At 44.5% G+C, this 15,608-nt stretch overlaps 1 protein-coding gene across 3 annotated transcripts in view; it reads left to right on the forward strand.

Moving 5' to 3' along the window:
• Window positions 1-15,608, forward strand: part of CABCOCO1 (ciliary associated calcium binding coiled-coil 1) — a 92,758-nt gene that overhangs the window by 10,686 nt on the left and 66,464 nt on the right. Inside the window, exons 2-3 of one of the 3 annotated variants that reach the window (XM_084845365.1) lie at window positions 13,631-13,763; window positions 14,591-14,771. The exons of 1 other annotated variant lie outside the window; for it this stretch is intronic. The gene's annotated coding sequence lies outside the window, so the exon portion shown is untranslated. Of the gene's footprint in view, window positions 1-1,605; window positions 1,731-13,630; window positions 13,764-14,590; window positions 14,772-15,608 lie in introns of all 3 variants that reach the window. One more of the 3 variants, XM_084845366.1, reaches the window with a different exon arrangement.

A 15,608-nucleotide genomic window follows, 5' to 3' on the forward strand; every position in this document is an offset into this window, starting at 1 on the left:
CATGAACTCTAGCTTCAGTGATGAGGGAAAGGTACTTAGTACATGCTCAGAGTTTCTCCATAACTTAGCCCTAGTTTTGAAAACAGACTCATTGGATGAATCCCGGTGAAGTCTTGGCACAAATGAAGTTATGGGGAGGAAGGTACAATGAGAGCTTGTGCATAATAAGGAAGAGGTAGAGGAGAGTTGCACAAAACAAGACATCTGTTTTGATGAAGAGTTGCTGGAGGATGGTAGGATGAGGAGGGATGGTTGCATGGAGGGGGATAGAATTGGTAGGGGGAGAATGTAAGTGCTCAGTGGGGAAAGAAAAGCATTCTGCATATGCTCAGAGGCACTGTCTAAGACATAAGAAGAGCCATGCTGCATCAGACCAAGATCCATCTAGTCCAGCATTCTATTCACACCGTGGCCAACCCACAAGCAGGACATGAGTGCACTAGCACCTTCCCACCCATGTTCCCCTGCTGCGAACATTGGTGAAATGTAAATAAATTCTGGTCATTCTAAATTTGCAGGCATGTATATCCTTCAAAAACTCTGCAGGTTTCTTGCCTGGGGGACACCTCTAATGACCTCTAATTTTCATACAAATTTACCCAAAAACTATTCAGGAGGGCATGAATGGAAGGGAAAGCAAATCACTCCCTTCTCCAAAGTGGAGAACTCCCCTTCCACATGAACTGCTGCACCTATCCTTCTGAAACTTCTGAAATTTGGTAGACATGATCTCCTCTGATGGGGCAATGAATCCTGAAATTTTTATCCAGTTGGTAGGTGGCAGTATTGCAACCGAAACTCTCCCCACGGAAGCTGGGTCTCGGGTAGCTGGCTCAGGTCGAGTCAGCCTTCCATCCTTCTGAGGTCGGTAAAATGAGTACCCAGCTTGCTGGGGGAAAGGTAGTCACGACTGGGGAAGGCAATGGCAAACCACCCCACTATAGTCTGCCATGAAAACGCCAGTGTAAGCGGTGTCCCTCTAGGGGTCAGTAATGACCCGGTGCTTGCACAGGAGGAACCTTTCCTTTTCCAAGGAATTAAAACGTTATTAGCAGTTCCCTTTAAAAGAAAATCAAAATATAAACACTGCACCTTTTTTTCTGACATTGGGCAGGTGTAATCCCCTTCTAGGGGGCTACTATTCCTGAAATTACCATCCAGTTCTGACCAAGAGAAAAATATTTACAGGGTTTTTTTTTTCTAATTTCCCATGGTATTCAACAGGAAGCATAAAGACTCGTTTTTCCAAACCTTGACTCAGATTTGGTGCTGAGCTGAAGTAGACTGACTACAAACTGACCCGAGCAGAAGCAGGATGTTTTGTTTTCCAAAATGCTGAATCGGGGTCTGAGTTGAAGTGTGTGTGTGGGGGGGTGTCAGTGGACATTTCTTATGTATGTAATCTATGCACACACGTAAGCACCCCACATGCAACCTACACACACATATATTAGAGGTCCGCTCAGACTCAGTGATACACACACACACACACACACGCACGGGAAAATTTGTGTTATGGGCCTGTGCCCCGGATCTTTTAAGAACCTAGCAACGCCCCTGGTGACATGCATCTCTTCTCTGATTTCTCCTTTTTTTCCATGGCAGAAGGCATTTTCTTCAGTGCTCCCCTCTCTGTGGTCTCTGGTGAAACTGACAAGATCAGGGGAAAACCCAGTTTTACAGAGGTTAATATCTTTCACTCTCCTCTGGACTTCAGTGAAACTAACAAGGTGGGAGAAAACATGACTGTGTTATGCTTATGTTCTTATGTGTTAATTAAAGTTTTACTATATACACCGGTGCTGGTGCACATATACGTGTTCTTTTGAACAGCAACCATGCTGTTGACCAGAGTCCAGAGAGATGCATTTTGGTGAGACTGAAAAGGCTTTCTCCTACCAAGTCAGTTTAATCAGCAGGGTTGTACTGGAGCCAGAGCTCACAGGGTCCACGTGAAAAAGGCTAAGACCTTTTGATTAGCAGGGGCAATTGTGTTATCTGCCACCCACATCCCCCTCAGACTTCCCTGTTCCTTCTGAGCTTAGCTGCAATCCTCACAACAGCTGCAGGGAAATGGATATTCCCAGCAACAATATTCTCCCTGGTGCTGAGAAAAGAAACTCCTGGAAAACCTTGAATTGATGATCTTAAACAGTTTGGGGTCATGTTGTGTCCCTCTCTTTTCCTTTCTCATGCAGTTTCAGGTCTCTCAAGCCAAAGTTCCACATGCTAACCACTACACTGCCCTTTGCCATCTCACTATTCTATGACTGTCAGCTATGACTCCCAGCTGTCAGTTTGGCATTAGACCCCAGTTTTCAATACATTGACTGGACTATAATGGGGTTGTATCTGAGTCTAGATGGCAGGGAAGTAGAGGCTATTTTCTGGGGTAGCAAGTAAGGGGGGGGGTTCTCCCCCACTAACTGGAGGGTGTGTGATAACATTTTAAAGTGGGAAATTGATACTTTTTGAATGATAGTACATCAACTAAAGCAAGTAAGATTCCCAAATGGCAATTAAAGTATATTCAAATATACATGTTACTTCATTCTGTAAGCAAATTGGTAAAATGGTAGATTTATGTAGACCAAATTACTGAGTTAGGAGAATACAGTTAATTCAGGATTATTATTTTCAAACAAACTGCCTCTGAGAGGAAACAGCATTATTTGTTTTGGAGGGCAGGAGGGGGGAATCTCTTGCAGGTCAGAGGCTCTAATTAACAGAAAAGTCCTGAATACAGTTATTTTCAAACCTCCTATTCCCAGGAAATCCTTTACTCAGAGATTCTTTTTTTTTTGCTAAGGAACCTGTGCAGGGTTGTGACAGATTCCCTGTTGCAGATTCCAATGGATTGTAGGTGCATTCTAGGGGATACATCATTTCATGTAATGTGCTGGCTAGGCTTCTTGGGCCCTGCCTTTGCCCCATACAAACTTAGTGTCCTGGTTTGGACGGTCATCATAGGCTAAACAAGCCACAGTGGCTTGTTTAAGCCACTGCATGTGCCAGGGATGATTTGCATAATCACCCACAGGCTGCGACTTGTGTCATTCCAACCCAGGCAGCAAAACTTGTTTGAGCAGGAAACAACCCTCAAATAACCCCTTAGCCATGGTGGGTTGTTCTCGTGGGTAGTTGCAGGGTACATGACATCCAAATCTGAAGTGTTTTTTCCATTGTGGCTTGTTTTTCACAAACAAGCCACCCTGAGAACCCATGGTAGTAGGGTCGTTTGGGGTGGCATGTTCTCAGGATGGCCTCTTGTGATATCTAGACCCGGCAGGATGATTTTATTGTGGGTTGTAGGGAATGGCTAGAGAGCCGCCTGGCAAGAGTGGTGAAAACCCCTTCCACTCCTTGCATTCTTGCTAATGTCACTGCCATTCTCCCTCATCCCTTCTCAGCACCTGCCACCTCAGGATGGATTAAAAAAAAATCATAGAAATCTTGAAGAAAGGATACCAGAGAGTGTCCTGAACATGCTTGCATTTTTAATATTTTAATTTTTATTTTCTATCCTGCACAAGTGCATAGGAGTGAATGTTCACTGCTAGGAATTTAATTTCCTCCTTAGTTTTACTGCTCTGCTTCAAAATTTGTGCAATTTCCCCCTCCATTTTACTGCTCTGCCATGAAATTTGCATACATTTAGCAATCCCACTCACTGCTCTGTAACTCTCATGTACATCTGACAGCTAGCAACAGAGACCAGTGGAGGGAGGTGACACATGAAGGTGTGTGTGTGTGTGGGGGGGAGGATCTGAAAGCAGCTGCTTGCTGCAGGAGAGAAGGAGCTTGCAGGGCAGGTGTTATTACTTCAGTCGAACGTGAAGCAGCCTTTAAAAAAAAGTTGTTTGCTAGCAAGGGAAGCTCAGAAATGGAGGCTGAAAATGACAAGGACATTGACAGGAGGGGGATATCAGTATGCTTGCCTAATAGCGGACATGAGATCTTGTGCACTCGTGCAAGACCCCAGGGAAAAAAAATGTGAACGTGTTCCTGCATTCATAAGGGCTCAGAAGATTATTTCCTTTTTGCAGTCTGATGCAGGGGTGGGAGGAGTTTGGCTCTGGAAGCACTGAAGTGGAGGATGAAATTGACAAGGACATTGACAAGAGGGGGATATGGCTATGCTGGGCTCAATAGCAGACAGGTGGTAGGGATGTAGGAATCCCCTTACCTTGAGTCCGTGGGGGGGTCCGCGGGGGGGGAGGCAATCCATTCCCTCCCCCGCCGGAATCCTCACTGGCCGGCTCTGCAGTGAGTCTGCAGAGCCGCCGGCCAGCTCCGTCCTGCAAGCAATACAGCCGCCATTGCCGTGCCATATCGTGGCTGAGCAGAAACAGGAAATGATCCGGACGCAGATGGCATCCGCTACGCTCTTTGCATCCCTGTTTCTTCTCACGATAGGCTATGCATCTGTATTTACGTAGATATTTACGTAGCCTGTCACATGAAAAAACAGGGATGTAAATGGTGTCCACTGCGCCTTTTGTGTCCCTGTTTTTTCACGTAATAGGCTACGTAAATATCTACGTAAATACAGACGCAATCACTTCCTGTTTCTGCTCAACAGCGATATGGACAGCAATGGCGGCTGTATCGCTTGCGGAATGGAGCCACCGGCGAGGAGGATTTGGTTCTGCAATGGTCCGGCAGGAGGCGGAGGTGAGTGGGATCATTCTGCCACGGACTCCGGGGGGAATTCAGCCTCATTGGAGTCCGTGGCAGAATTCTCGGTCATCCCTAACAGGTGGTCTTGCCATCCTGCACACTTGCTCAAGACCCCTATTTTTTTTTAAATTTGCAAACATGTTCCCGCATTCATAAGGGCCCAGAAACTTAAATCCCTTTGGTGATCTGATGCAGGAGTGGGGGTTTCTTTCATGAGCCAGAAAACCAGTAAAGGTGCTAATGTAGGGAATGAAGAAACAAGGATTTCTGTCACAAAGGCCCTGAGATACATGCTGGCAGCAGCTGAGAGGACTGAAAGGGACTGAGGGAGAAACAAGCCATGGCAAGCCACTGAGCAGGCAATCATCTGTCAGGAGCAGTGGACAAGCCACCCATCGTGGCTTATTCTCAGGGTGCCTTAGCATCATGTGTGAACTCACCCTGTGTCTTCTCAAATCTACCCAGCACTCCCCTACAGCTATGCATTGTAGGAGAAGATTGGTAATGATGGAAAAACAGTCTTTCCAGTAGTTGTCTGCTACTCTTCGTCGTCTTATTGAGGAATGCCTGATAAGCTTCTGAGGGACCCAGGTTCCGAAGAGCAGTCTTCTAGCTAAATCAGAAATACATTGGTGACTTCCTTTAACAAAAAGTTAAGAAACTATGGTTGAAAGAAGGTATTGAAAATAACAGCAGGAAGTTATACAACTATATATACTTTAAAGCACAGACAATCTTGAGAAGCTTTCAGACAAGAACATGATTTAAAGCCCAGAGACAGTTACAAAGAATTTAGAATCAGATTTGTTCAGAAAATAAAGGTACTGTAGAGCAAGCACAGGGCATGAAGAGTTTAATGGTCATCCGATGATATAAAGTCCATTACTTCAGATTGTGCAAGGATCAATAGTGTAATTTATTTGGACATAGTTAAATAAGAGAAGTGCTTGCATTTTCTTGCATTTCAAGGCTTTGTATGTCAAAGTCTTGAGAGATCAATACATTAGTATTACCTAGATTCTCATCGGTTTTTGGAACTGATCTAGAAAAGTACAGTTTACAGTTATAAAGGCAGGTTCTGTTGTTAGGAGAAATATGAGCATTGTAACGCACATTTTTGGTGACTCCAAAGGTCTTTAAAAAGTGGCTGCAGAAGATCACATCAAAGTGGAAAGCAAAACAATTTTGTGAATGTACCTTAATGGCATATCTGCACTAGCTTTTTTTCCTGGATTCTTTGCAGCCTACCAGGTTCCTGGCATGCCTGCTATATATCTATGTTCTCTCTTTGCACTAATCTTGGCTTAGAAGTTTCTAGTATTAGCATATAAACACCTGTACATTATGTCCCTCTACAAATGGGCTTTTCATGTGCAATTTCTCTTACAACTCTTTGGTCTCTTTAAACAGTTGTCATATGCCCACCCCTGAGAGCAGTCAGGTGGGTGATCACATGCGAGAGGGCCTTCTCTGCAGTGGTCCCACACCTTTGGAACAAGTTGCCATTGGAGGTCCGCCATGCTCCGTCATTGCAGACTTTTAAGAAGGCCTTGAGAACATACTATTTTACCATGGCCTCCTCTTGATATGACAGCTATTGTTGCTGTTACTGTCATTGTCATAGTTGCTGGTTTTATTGTTGGCTTTTATTGTCTTTATGTTTTTATTTCTTTTAATATTTTACCTGTTTTTATGTATTTTATTGCTGTAAGCTGCCTTCGGAGGGCTTCCTCCCTGAAGGGCAGCCAAAAAAATGTTTAAATAAAATTAAATAAATAAAATGTCTTTCTGTATAATCATTGCCAAGTTCTAGCCTGTCCGCACCCCACTTCGATGACTGGAAATATTTTCACCACCATCTCTAAGGGATAAGTTGTCTCAATTCAAGTGCTCCACAGCTTTCCCCTAGTAAGTTTAAAAGCTACACAGCAACCTTTTTGCTGTTAAGCACCAATAGTGCGGTTAACAAGCAGAGTCAATGAAGCTATAAAATGCAAAAAGGTTTCCTTTAAACAGTTGAAGTCTTGCTCAAATAAGGGAACTAAAAAGGACCATATATTTTGCCAATAAGGCAAATGAAAAATGATTGGAGATGGGGGGAGTTTGTTGCTAAAAACAAACAATAAAATTTGTTCAAACACATCAGAATCCGGAAACCAGCCAGGAAGGTGGTTGAATTGTTAGATAACATAGGCATGAAAGTATTACTGGAAAAGGATAGGTATATTTTCAAGGAAGAAATCTTCACTGTGGGAGATTTTTTATTTTATTTTATATATTTATTTCATTTCTATACCATCCAATAGCCAAAGCTCTCTGGGTGGTTCACAGAAATTAAAACCAAAGAGCACACAAGAAAACAATACAAAATATATAAAACATTAAAACCACAGTAAACAATAAAAGCAGAATAAAACCTAGCAGCAGTGCAGGGATTTAAAATACAGATTTAAAACAGCAAAGCTAAAAGTCTAAAGATCTAAAATGCTAAAATGCCTGGGAAAATAAAAAAAGTCTTCACCTGATGCTGGAAAGAATACAATGTAGATGCCAGGCGAACCTCACTAGGGAGCTCATTCCACAGCCGGGGTGCCACAGCAGAAAAAGCCCACCTTCTAGTAGCCACCTGCCTCACTTCCTTTGGCAGGGGTTCACGAAGAAAGGCCTCTGAAGATGATCTTAAGGTCTGGGCAGGCACATATGGGAGGAGGCGATCCTTCAGATAACCTGGCCCAAAGCCATTAAGGGCTTTGAATGTTAATACCAGCACTTTGAATTGGGCCTGGAAATGGACTGGCAGCCAGTGCAGCTGGAAAAGTACTGGTGTAATATGAGCTTGTTGGCCAGTCCCTATTAACAATCTTGCTACCCTATTTTGGACCAGCTGAAGTTTCTGGACCATTTTCAAAGGCAGCCCCACGTATTGCAGTAATCCAGACAAGAAGTTATCAGAGCATGGATAATTGTAGCTAGGCTATCTCTGTCCAGATAAGGGCGTCGTTGGTATACCAGCCTAAGCTGATAAAAAGTGCTCCATGCCACTGAGTTCACCTGTGCCTCAAGTGCCAGTTCTGGATCCAAGAGCACCCCGAAACTATGAACGTGATCCTTTAGGGGGAGTGCAGCCCCCTCCAGAACAGGTTGAATATCACCTAGCCGGGCAGATGAACCACTCACTAACAGTACCTCCATCTTGTCTGGATTGAGTTTCAGTTTATTGGCCCTCATCCAGTCTGTTACCGTGCCCAGGCCCTGATTCAGAACAGCCACTGCCTCACCTGGGTTTGATGAGAAAGAGAGGTAAAGCAGGATGTCATCCACATATTGATGGCACCTCAGCCCACATCTCTAGATAACCTCCCCCAGCGGTTTCATGTAGATGTTAAACAGCATGGGGGATAAAATAGAGCCCTGTGGAACCCCATGGAATAATTGCCATGGCACAGAGCAATAATTCCCCAGCACCACCTTCTGGAGTTGGCCATCCAAGTAGGAGCGGGTGCAGTTTAGTGCCTCCAACTCCCAACCCAGACAACCTATCCAGAAGGATACCATGGTCGATGGGATCGAAAGCCGCTGAGAGGTCCAGGAGAATCAAGAGGGATGCAGTCCCCCTGTCCCTCTCCCAGCAGAGGTCAGCCCACAGCAGTTTCCTTTCCAAAATCAGGCCTGAAGCCCAATTGAAATGGATCTAGATAATCCGTTTCATTCAAGAGTGCCTGGAGCTGCCCTGCAGCCACCCGCTCAAGCACCTTGCCCAGGAAGGGGATGTTGGCCACTGGCCTATAATTGTTAACATCCTCCTGGTCCGGTTAGGCTTTTTCAGGAGTGGTCTGATTACCGCCTCATTTAAAGCAGCCGGCACCACTTACTCTCTCAAGGAGGAATTTACAACCTCCTGGACCCAGCCGAACATCCCCTCCTTATTTGATTTAATAAGCCATGAAGGGCAAGGGTCAAGCACACAAGTGGTCGATCGGACTTGGCCTAGCACCTTGTCCACATCCTCAGGCCTCAATAACTGAAACTCATCCAATAGAACTGGACCAGACGGTGCTCTGAACGCTTCTACCAATGGAACTGCATTAATCGTGGTGTCCAATTCCTGGTGAATCTGAGTGACTTTATCTTCAAAGTGCCGTGCAAACTCGTCACAGCATGCAACTGAGGGTTCCACAGTCTCTCTCCCTGACCCAGAATGTAACAAGCCGTGAACCACTCGGAAAAGCTCCACTGGATGACACTGAGAAGATGCAATGCTGGTGGGAAAGAACTGTCTCTCTGCCACCCTCACCACCACAGAGTAGGCTCAATAGTGAGCTCTTACCTGTGTTCGGTCAGACTCAGCATGAGTTTTCCTCCACCTGTGTTTTAGCTGTCTCCCCTCTTGCTTCATTGCTCTCAGCTCAGATGTATACCAAGGAGCTGGCCAGGCTCTGCTCAGAGGGAGAGGGTGCTTGGGCATGATCATGTCATCCACCTGAGTTATCTCTGCATTCCACAGAGCGACCTGGGCTCTGACAGAAGCACCAGCCATACCAGCAGGAAAATCCTCCAGAGTACTCTGGAATCCATTGGAATCCATTAGCCATTTCCGTTTTAATAGGTCCCCCACCCTTGCAGAGGTGGAAGGCTGCCAAGAGTCTAAACCTCAGCAGGAAGTGATCTGACCATGACAAAGGGACAGATGTTAATTCCTCCACTTTCACATCACCAACCTCCTGCCCAGTCGAGAAAACCAGATCAAGCGTGTGTCCTTTTACATGCGTCGGGCCGATGACATGTTGGGACAGCCCCATGGTAGTCATGGTGGCCATGAGCTGCCCCAGATACAGCGACCTTGGCATGGAAGTTGAGATCCCCCAGGACCATCATCCTAGGGGTCCTCAACACCAAGTCCGAGACCACTCTGTCAGCTCAGGCAGGGAGTCTGATGGGCAGCAGGGTGGGCGGTACACCAAGAGAATCCCTAATCTGTCCCGGGTACCCAACACGAGGTACAAGCACTCAAGATCTGCACTTGAATGAGCAGGAAGCCTGGAGAGAGGGATTGAATTCCTATAGAACACTGCAGCCCCCCCTCCACAACCCTCGAGTTGGTATTGGTGCTGTACTGAATACCCAGGAGGGCACAGCTGGGAGAGAGTGACCCCTCCCAGGTCTCAGTAATACATACCAGGTCAGCCCCCTCATCCACAATCAAATCATGGATGAGGGAGATTTTATTTTGGGCCAACCTGGCATTCAGCAGCAGCCCCACCAGACCCGAGGGCAAGCTGGTAAGGCCGCCAGGAACCACCTGGTTGGGGGAAGAACCTGAAGAGGGGACAGCTGTAAGGTGTCTAGCCCCTCTTCTCCTCCTCAGCTGGCCTGTTAATCCCCCAACGCCATACCTCCCCCTACCCATGACCACAGTTATGGTGGCATCTCTCCAACCCCCTGAGTTGCTCGATGGACTTCCCAGGCACCTATTCAAATGTTAAGATGTAAAATATAAAACAGTATAAAAGAATATAAAAGAGAGCAGCAGCTAAAAAGGAGCAGGCAAAATCTGCATTTGCCCCTTTCTTTCTGGTCTTTAAAGCGCTGCTGCTATTTGCTGCTGGTATCTCTGGCTGCTGATGTGTCTGGAGAGGTGGCGGGTAGATCTTCATATGCTCCTCCATGCGTATCCAAGTGCGATGCTAGTGTTGCCCTTGGCGCAATGCCGAGGCGCACGCTGAGGCACTGCCTCGGGCAGCCCCACCTAAGTACCTGTTTGGCAGGGGCAGAAACAGGCTCGGGTCCACCTGGTGCAGCTGACTGGTGCTCTTCACCACAGCTCCCTTCCCGAGCAGCCTCTGGCAGCCCTGTCTAAGATTTTGAGCAGATGCCCATGCCTGAACCTTTTTCAAGAAGGGTGCCTGAAAACCAAATCAAATAGATGATTAGGGCTAATTAACATAGCAAAAATTAACACATGTCTGAATCTTAATGACATATACCTGAGAATTTTTTTAAGTGAATTTTTTAATATTCTAAATAAAAATACGAAATTTTACACTAAAATTGGCCTCCTTATTGGTGATTGGAATGTAGCTAATGTTTTTAAATAGGCAATCTGGGTGGAACCCTGTAATTAGAGGTCTGGTATCCTAGCATCTCTTCCATAGAAATTGATGGAACGCAGTATTACAGACAGAATTAAACATATAAAACAACAAGTTTTACTGAGGAAGAATTGTCATGGTTCCTACAAAGGGAAGTCTTGCCTCATCAAACTATGGGAGTTCTCTGACAGTGTCAACAAACATGTAGATAGCGGTGATCCAGTAGACATTATACATTTGAACTTACAAAAGCTTTGACAGAGTTCGTCACCAAAGGCTCCTGAGTAAACTCAGCAGTCATGAGATAAAACTTTATGGATTGGTAACTGGTTACAGAACAGGAAGCAGAGGCTAGGAGTACACAGACAGTTCTCACAATGGAGAGCAGTAAGCAATTGGGTTTCCCAAGTATCTGTATTGGGACTGATGCTATTTGTTCATGAATGATCAGGCTGAGCAGTGAGATAGCCAAGTTTGCAGATGACACCAACTTATTTAGGATAGTGACAACCCAAGCTCCTAAAGGATCTCTTCAAACTGGCTGAAAGGGCAACAAAATTGCAAATAAGATTCAAACGTTAAGTGTAATGTGATGTGCATTGGGGCAGTAAATCCCAACTTCACAGGTACGTTGATGGAGTCTAAACTGATGTTGATGAACCAGGAAAGAGATCTTGGGGTTGTGGTGGATAGCTCAATCTGAAAAACATTAACTCAGTTTGTGGTCGCAGTGATTAAAGGCAAATCCCATGGCATAGGTTATTAGGAAAGAGACTGAAAAATAAGACAGCCAGTATCATAACGCCTATATACACTGGTGGTACTGCTTCATTTGGAATACTGTGTATAATTCTGGTTGCCTGGTTTCAAAAAGAATATTGTAGAGCTGGAAAAGATACAGAAAGGAGCAATTGAAATGATTAAGAGTCTGGATCTGGGAATATGAAAACATCTAGGACATTTTGTTTAGAAAAGAATATTAATATAAGTTTACAAAAATCATGCATAGTGTGGAGAGAGTGGATTGAAAAAGAACTTTCTCCCTCCCTCTTCACACTAGAACTCAGGATCATCCAATGACATTGATGGATAGTAGATTCAGCACAGGCAAAAAAAAGTTCTTTATATAACACTTAAGCCAGGGTTGGGCAACTTGTGGCTCTCCATACATTTTGGCCTAGAACCCCTATCATTCCTCACCATTAGCTATGCTGGCTAAGGTTGATGGGAGTTGTACATCAAAACATCTGGAGTGCCACAACATGCTCACCCCTGACTTAGTCTGTGATCCTATATCAACCTAGCTGGAGTAAGACCCATTGAACTCGATGGGACTTACTTTTGAGTAGACATGTATAGGATTGCATTGTTAATTAACTTGTGGGATTCACTGACACAAGATACTTGTTTATTTAAAACATTTCTTGGCCACCTTTCAGGCCAGAAGCCCTCACAAGGCAGCTTGCAGCAATGAAACACATAAAACAGTTAAAATATTAAAAGCGATAAAAATGCAAAAACAAGAATAAAAGAGAACAATAAAACCAGCAACAATGATAATGGCAGTAACAGCAACACAACACTAATTTCAAGAGAAGGCCATGGTAAAATAATACGTTTCCAAGCCTTCTTGAAATCCTGCAATGATGGGGCATGGTGGACCTCCGATGGCAACTTGTTCCAAAGGTGATGATACAGTGATGGCCGCTGGCTTAAATAGTTTTTAAGGGGGATTAGACAGTTTCATGGCAGATAAAATAATTATAATCTTAGAGTTGGAAAGTCATTTAGTCCAACCCCCTGCTCAATGCAGGAGTCTTACAACTACAGCATACCTGACAGATGGCTGCCCAGCCTCTGCTTAAATTCCTCCAGTGAAGGAGAGGCCACCACCACATAAGGCAAACTGTTCCACTGTCAAACAGCTCATATCATTAGGAAGTTTCTCCTAATGTTTCGTCGACAGCTGCTTCCCTACACTTTCTAGTCTTGCCCTCTGGAATGACACTGTCTCCTCCTTCTGTGTAACAGCCCTTCGGATATTTGGAGTCATGATAGATAAATGTCACCTCCGTGCCTCTGAATGTCAGTTCCTGGGTTAGGGGAATAAATGGCAGGGGAAGGCTGTTTCTTCATGTTTTGCTTGTGGGCTTCCTGGAAGCCTCTGGAAGGTGCTGGATTAGATAGGCACTCAGTCTGGTCCAGCAGAGCTTAATAATGTTTTCCACCAATTTGTCCAGGACAGATGTTAGGCTAAGTGTACTTTCATAAGAAATGTTGCTGTCAAGGGTATTAAAGCCTCATAATCCAAAATATGACAGTTGCTTTCATCCCGCAATTGCTTATGAATTCCTAATATTCCCTTTTTGGGCAAGGTGCTTGAGCATGTGGTGGCTGGGCAGCTTCCGATGTTCTTGGAGGAAACTGATTATCTGAACCCATTTCAGTCTGGTTTCAGGCCAAGTTATGGCACTGAAACAGACTTGGTTGCTCTGACTGATGACCTACTCCAGGTGAAAGACAGGGGGAGTGCTACCCTGTTGATCTTCCTAGATCTCTCAATGGCTTTTGACACCATTGATCATGGTGTCTTACTGGATCGAGTCTGTGGGATGGGAGTTGGGGGCACTGTGCTACAGTGGTTTCGCTCCTGCCTGCAGGGCTGATTCCAGGGAGTGGTATTGGGGGATTCCTGTTCTACCCCGTGGCTATTAAGCTGTGGGGTGCCACAGGGTTCTATTCTATCCCCCATGCCATTCAACATCTATATGAAGCCGTTGGGTGAGGTCATTAGGAGTTTTGGGGTGGGGTGTCACCAGTACGCTGATGATACTCAGCTCTATTTCTCCTTGTCATCGGAGTCGACTTAGGTGGTGAAGGTGCTGGACCAGTGCCTCGAGGCTGTAATGGGCTGGATGAGGGCCAATAAACTGAAGCTAAATCCTGACAAGACAGAAACTCTGTGGATTGGTGGTTCCTGAGTCCAGGAATTGGGTAAGCGACCTGTCCTGAACGAGGCTGCACTCCCCCTGAAGGAGCAGGTGCATAGCTTGGGAGTGCTCCTAGACCCATCCCTGTCATTAGAGCTCCAGGTGGACTCCGTGGCCCAGAGTACTTGGGGCCAGCTTCAGCTGATCCGCCAGCTATGGCCTTTCCTGGACAAGGATAACCTAGCCACAGTAGTACAGTAACTTCCCGATTAGACTACTGAAATGCACTTTACGAGGGGGTGCCCTTGAAGACAACTTGGAAGTTGCAGCTAGTGCAAAATGCAGCAGCTAGACTGCTGACTGGAACATCTTATAAAAATCATAGAATGCCAGTTTTAAAGGGATTGCACTGGCTGCCAATATGCTTCCGGTCAGAATTCAAGGTTTTGCTGATGACATTTAAAGCCCTAAACAGCTTGGGACCTCAATATTTGAGGGAGCGCCTCTCCCTATGTATGCATGCCTGAGGACTGAGATCGGGGCCCTCCTCTACGTCCCACCAGTGTGAGACATACACTATGGTGGGATGTGGGAGAGGGCCTTCTCTGCTGTGGCACCCCAGTTGTGGAATGCTCTCCCCTTGGAGGCTTGATTGGCGCAGACATTGGTCTTATTTTGGTGCCAAGTAAAAACATGGCTTTTTACCAAAGCCTTTGAGGGCTAAATGCATTCCCTAAAGTAGCACGCTGTTTTAACTTTTATTGTTTTAGATTTTAATTGGTATTAGCTTGTCCATGGTTTAATATGTTTTTAGCTGCTTAAATTATTTATTCTTTTATACTGTTTGAATTGATTTTATCTGTACATCACCCTGAGATCTTAATGATATAGGACAGGATACAAATGTTTGAAAGAAAGAAAGAAAGAAAGAAAGAAAGAAAGAAAGAAAGGAAGGAAGGATCATCTCCTCCACTGAAATGAATGCGAATTTCTGTGTATGGAGGAGATTGTTTTCTGAGTGTATGTGGATCTCTGGACTACGGCAACCATCTATAATTGAAAATCACTAGAGGTAATGGTTTTTGGATGTACATCCAATGTCAACAATTTGGCTTTTCACTTTTTTGTTAATTAGATATGAATTAGTAATAATGATACTTGGTGTTCAGTACGACTTAGGTTGTAGTATATGCACATTTCATAAATTTATAATTTATATAGTTCTGCAAAGCAATTTACAAGCAAGGCTTTCTTTTTCTTTTCTTTTCTTTTTTAATTGCTTGTAATTCTAATGGGGGATGGGGGAAATGTATTCCTCCTCGTATTGACTTTGTCTTCTAGGACATGACATTTCTATTTTGAGTGGGATTGTAAATCAACACAGCTATTCTTGGTGAGCTTCCTTTTTTAAGAAATAGAACAGCTCAAAAATAGATGCTATTGAATTTTAGCTACCTGGTGATAACATGGATAATTCGAGGCTTTCAACAATAAATGTATATTTAGAAACAGTGAACCTGTTTGCTATTATACTATTTCAGTTATGTGGAGGGCACATTTTGGGCCTAGTATACTTGATAGCTTTTAGAACTATGAAAGTTACACAAGAGTAACTGATGTGGAATCTGATATTTAAAGATCATCCAGCCACAGAAATCCTTGCTCCCACCATTACTTCCTTTTGAAGAGAGATCAGTCTCCTCCTTGGGTATGTTGCCTCGTTTGTCCTAGGAAAATTTGATAGATCCATGCATTTAAACATTACCTGGTAGGATCAGGACATTAAATACTCTGTGAATGTAGTTTAACACAAGCAAGTTTTTTTGGGGGGGTGGGGTTACTCACTGAATTTCTGCGTACCGTTTACATATCAGTGAAGTCAGCTGCATTAATCATAGTAAAGAAAAAA

The sequence above is a fragment of the Heloderma suspectum genome, chromosome 3 (assembly GCF_057233095.1).
Source record: "Heloderma suspectum isolate Gila_16-S chromosome 3, 16-S_ref, whole genome shotgun sequence".
Classification (NCBI taxonomy): Eukaryota; Metazoa; Chordata; class Lepidosauria; order Squamata; family Helodermatidae; genus Heloderma; species Heloderma suspectum.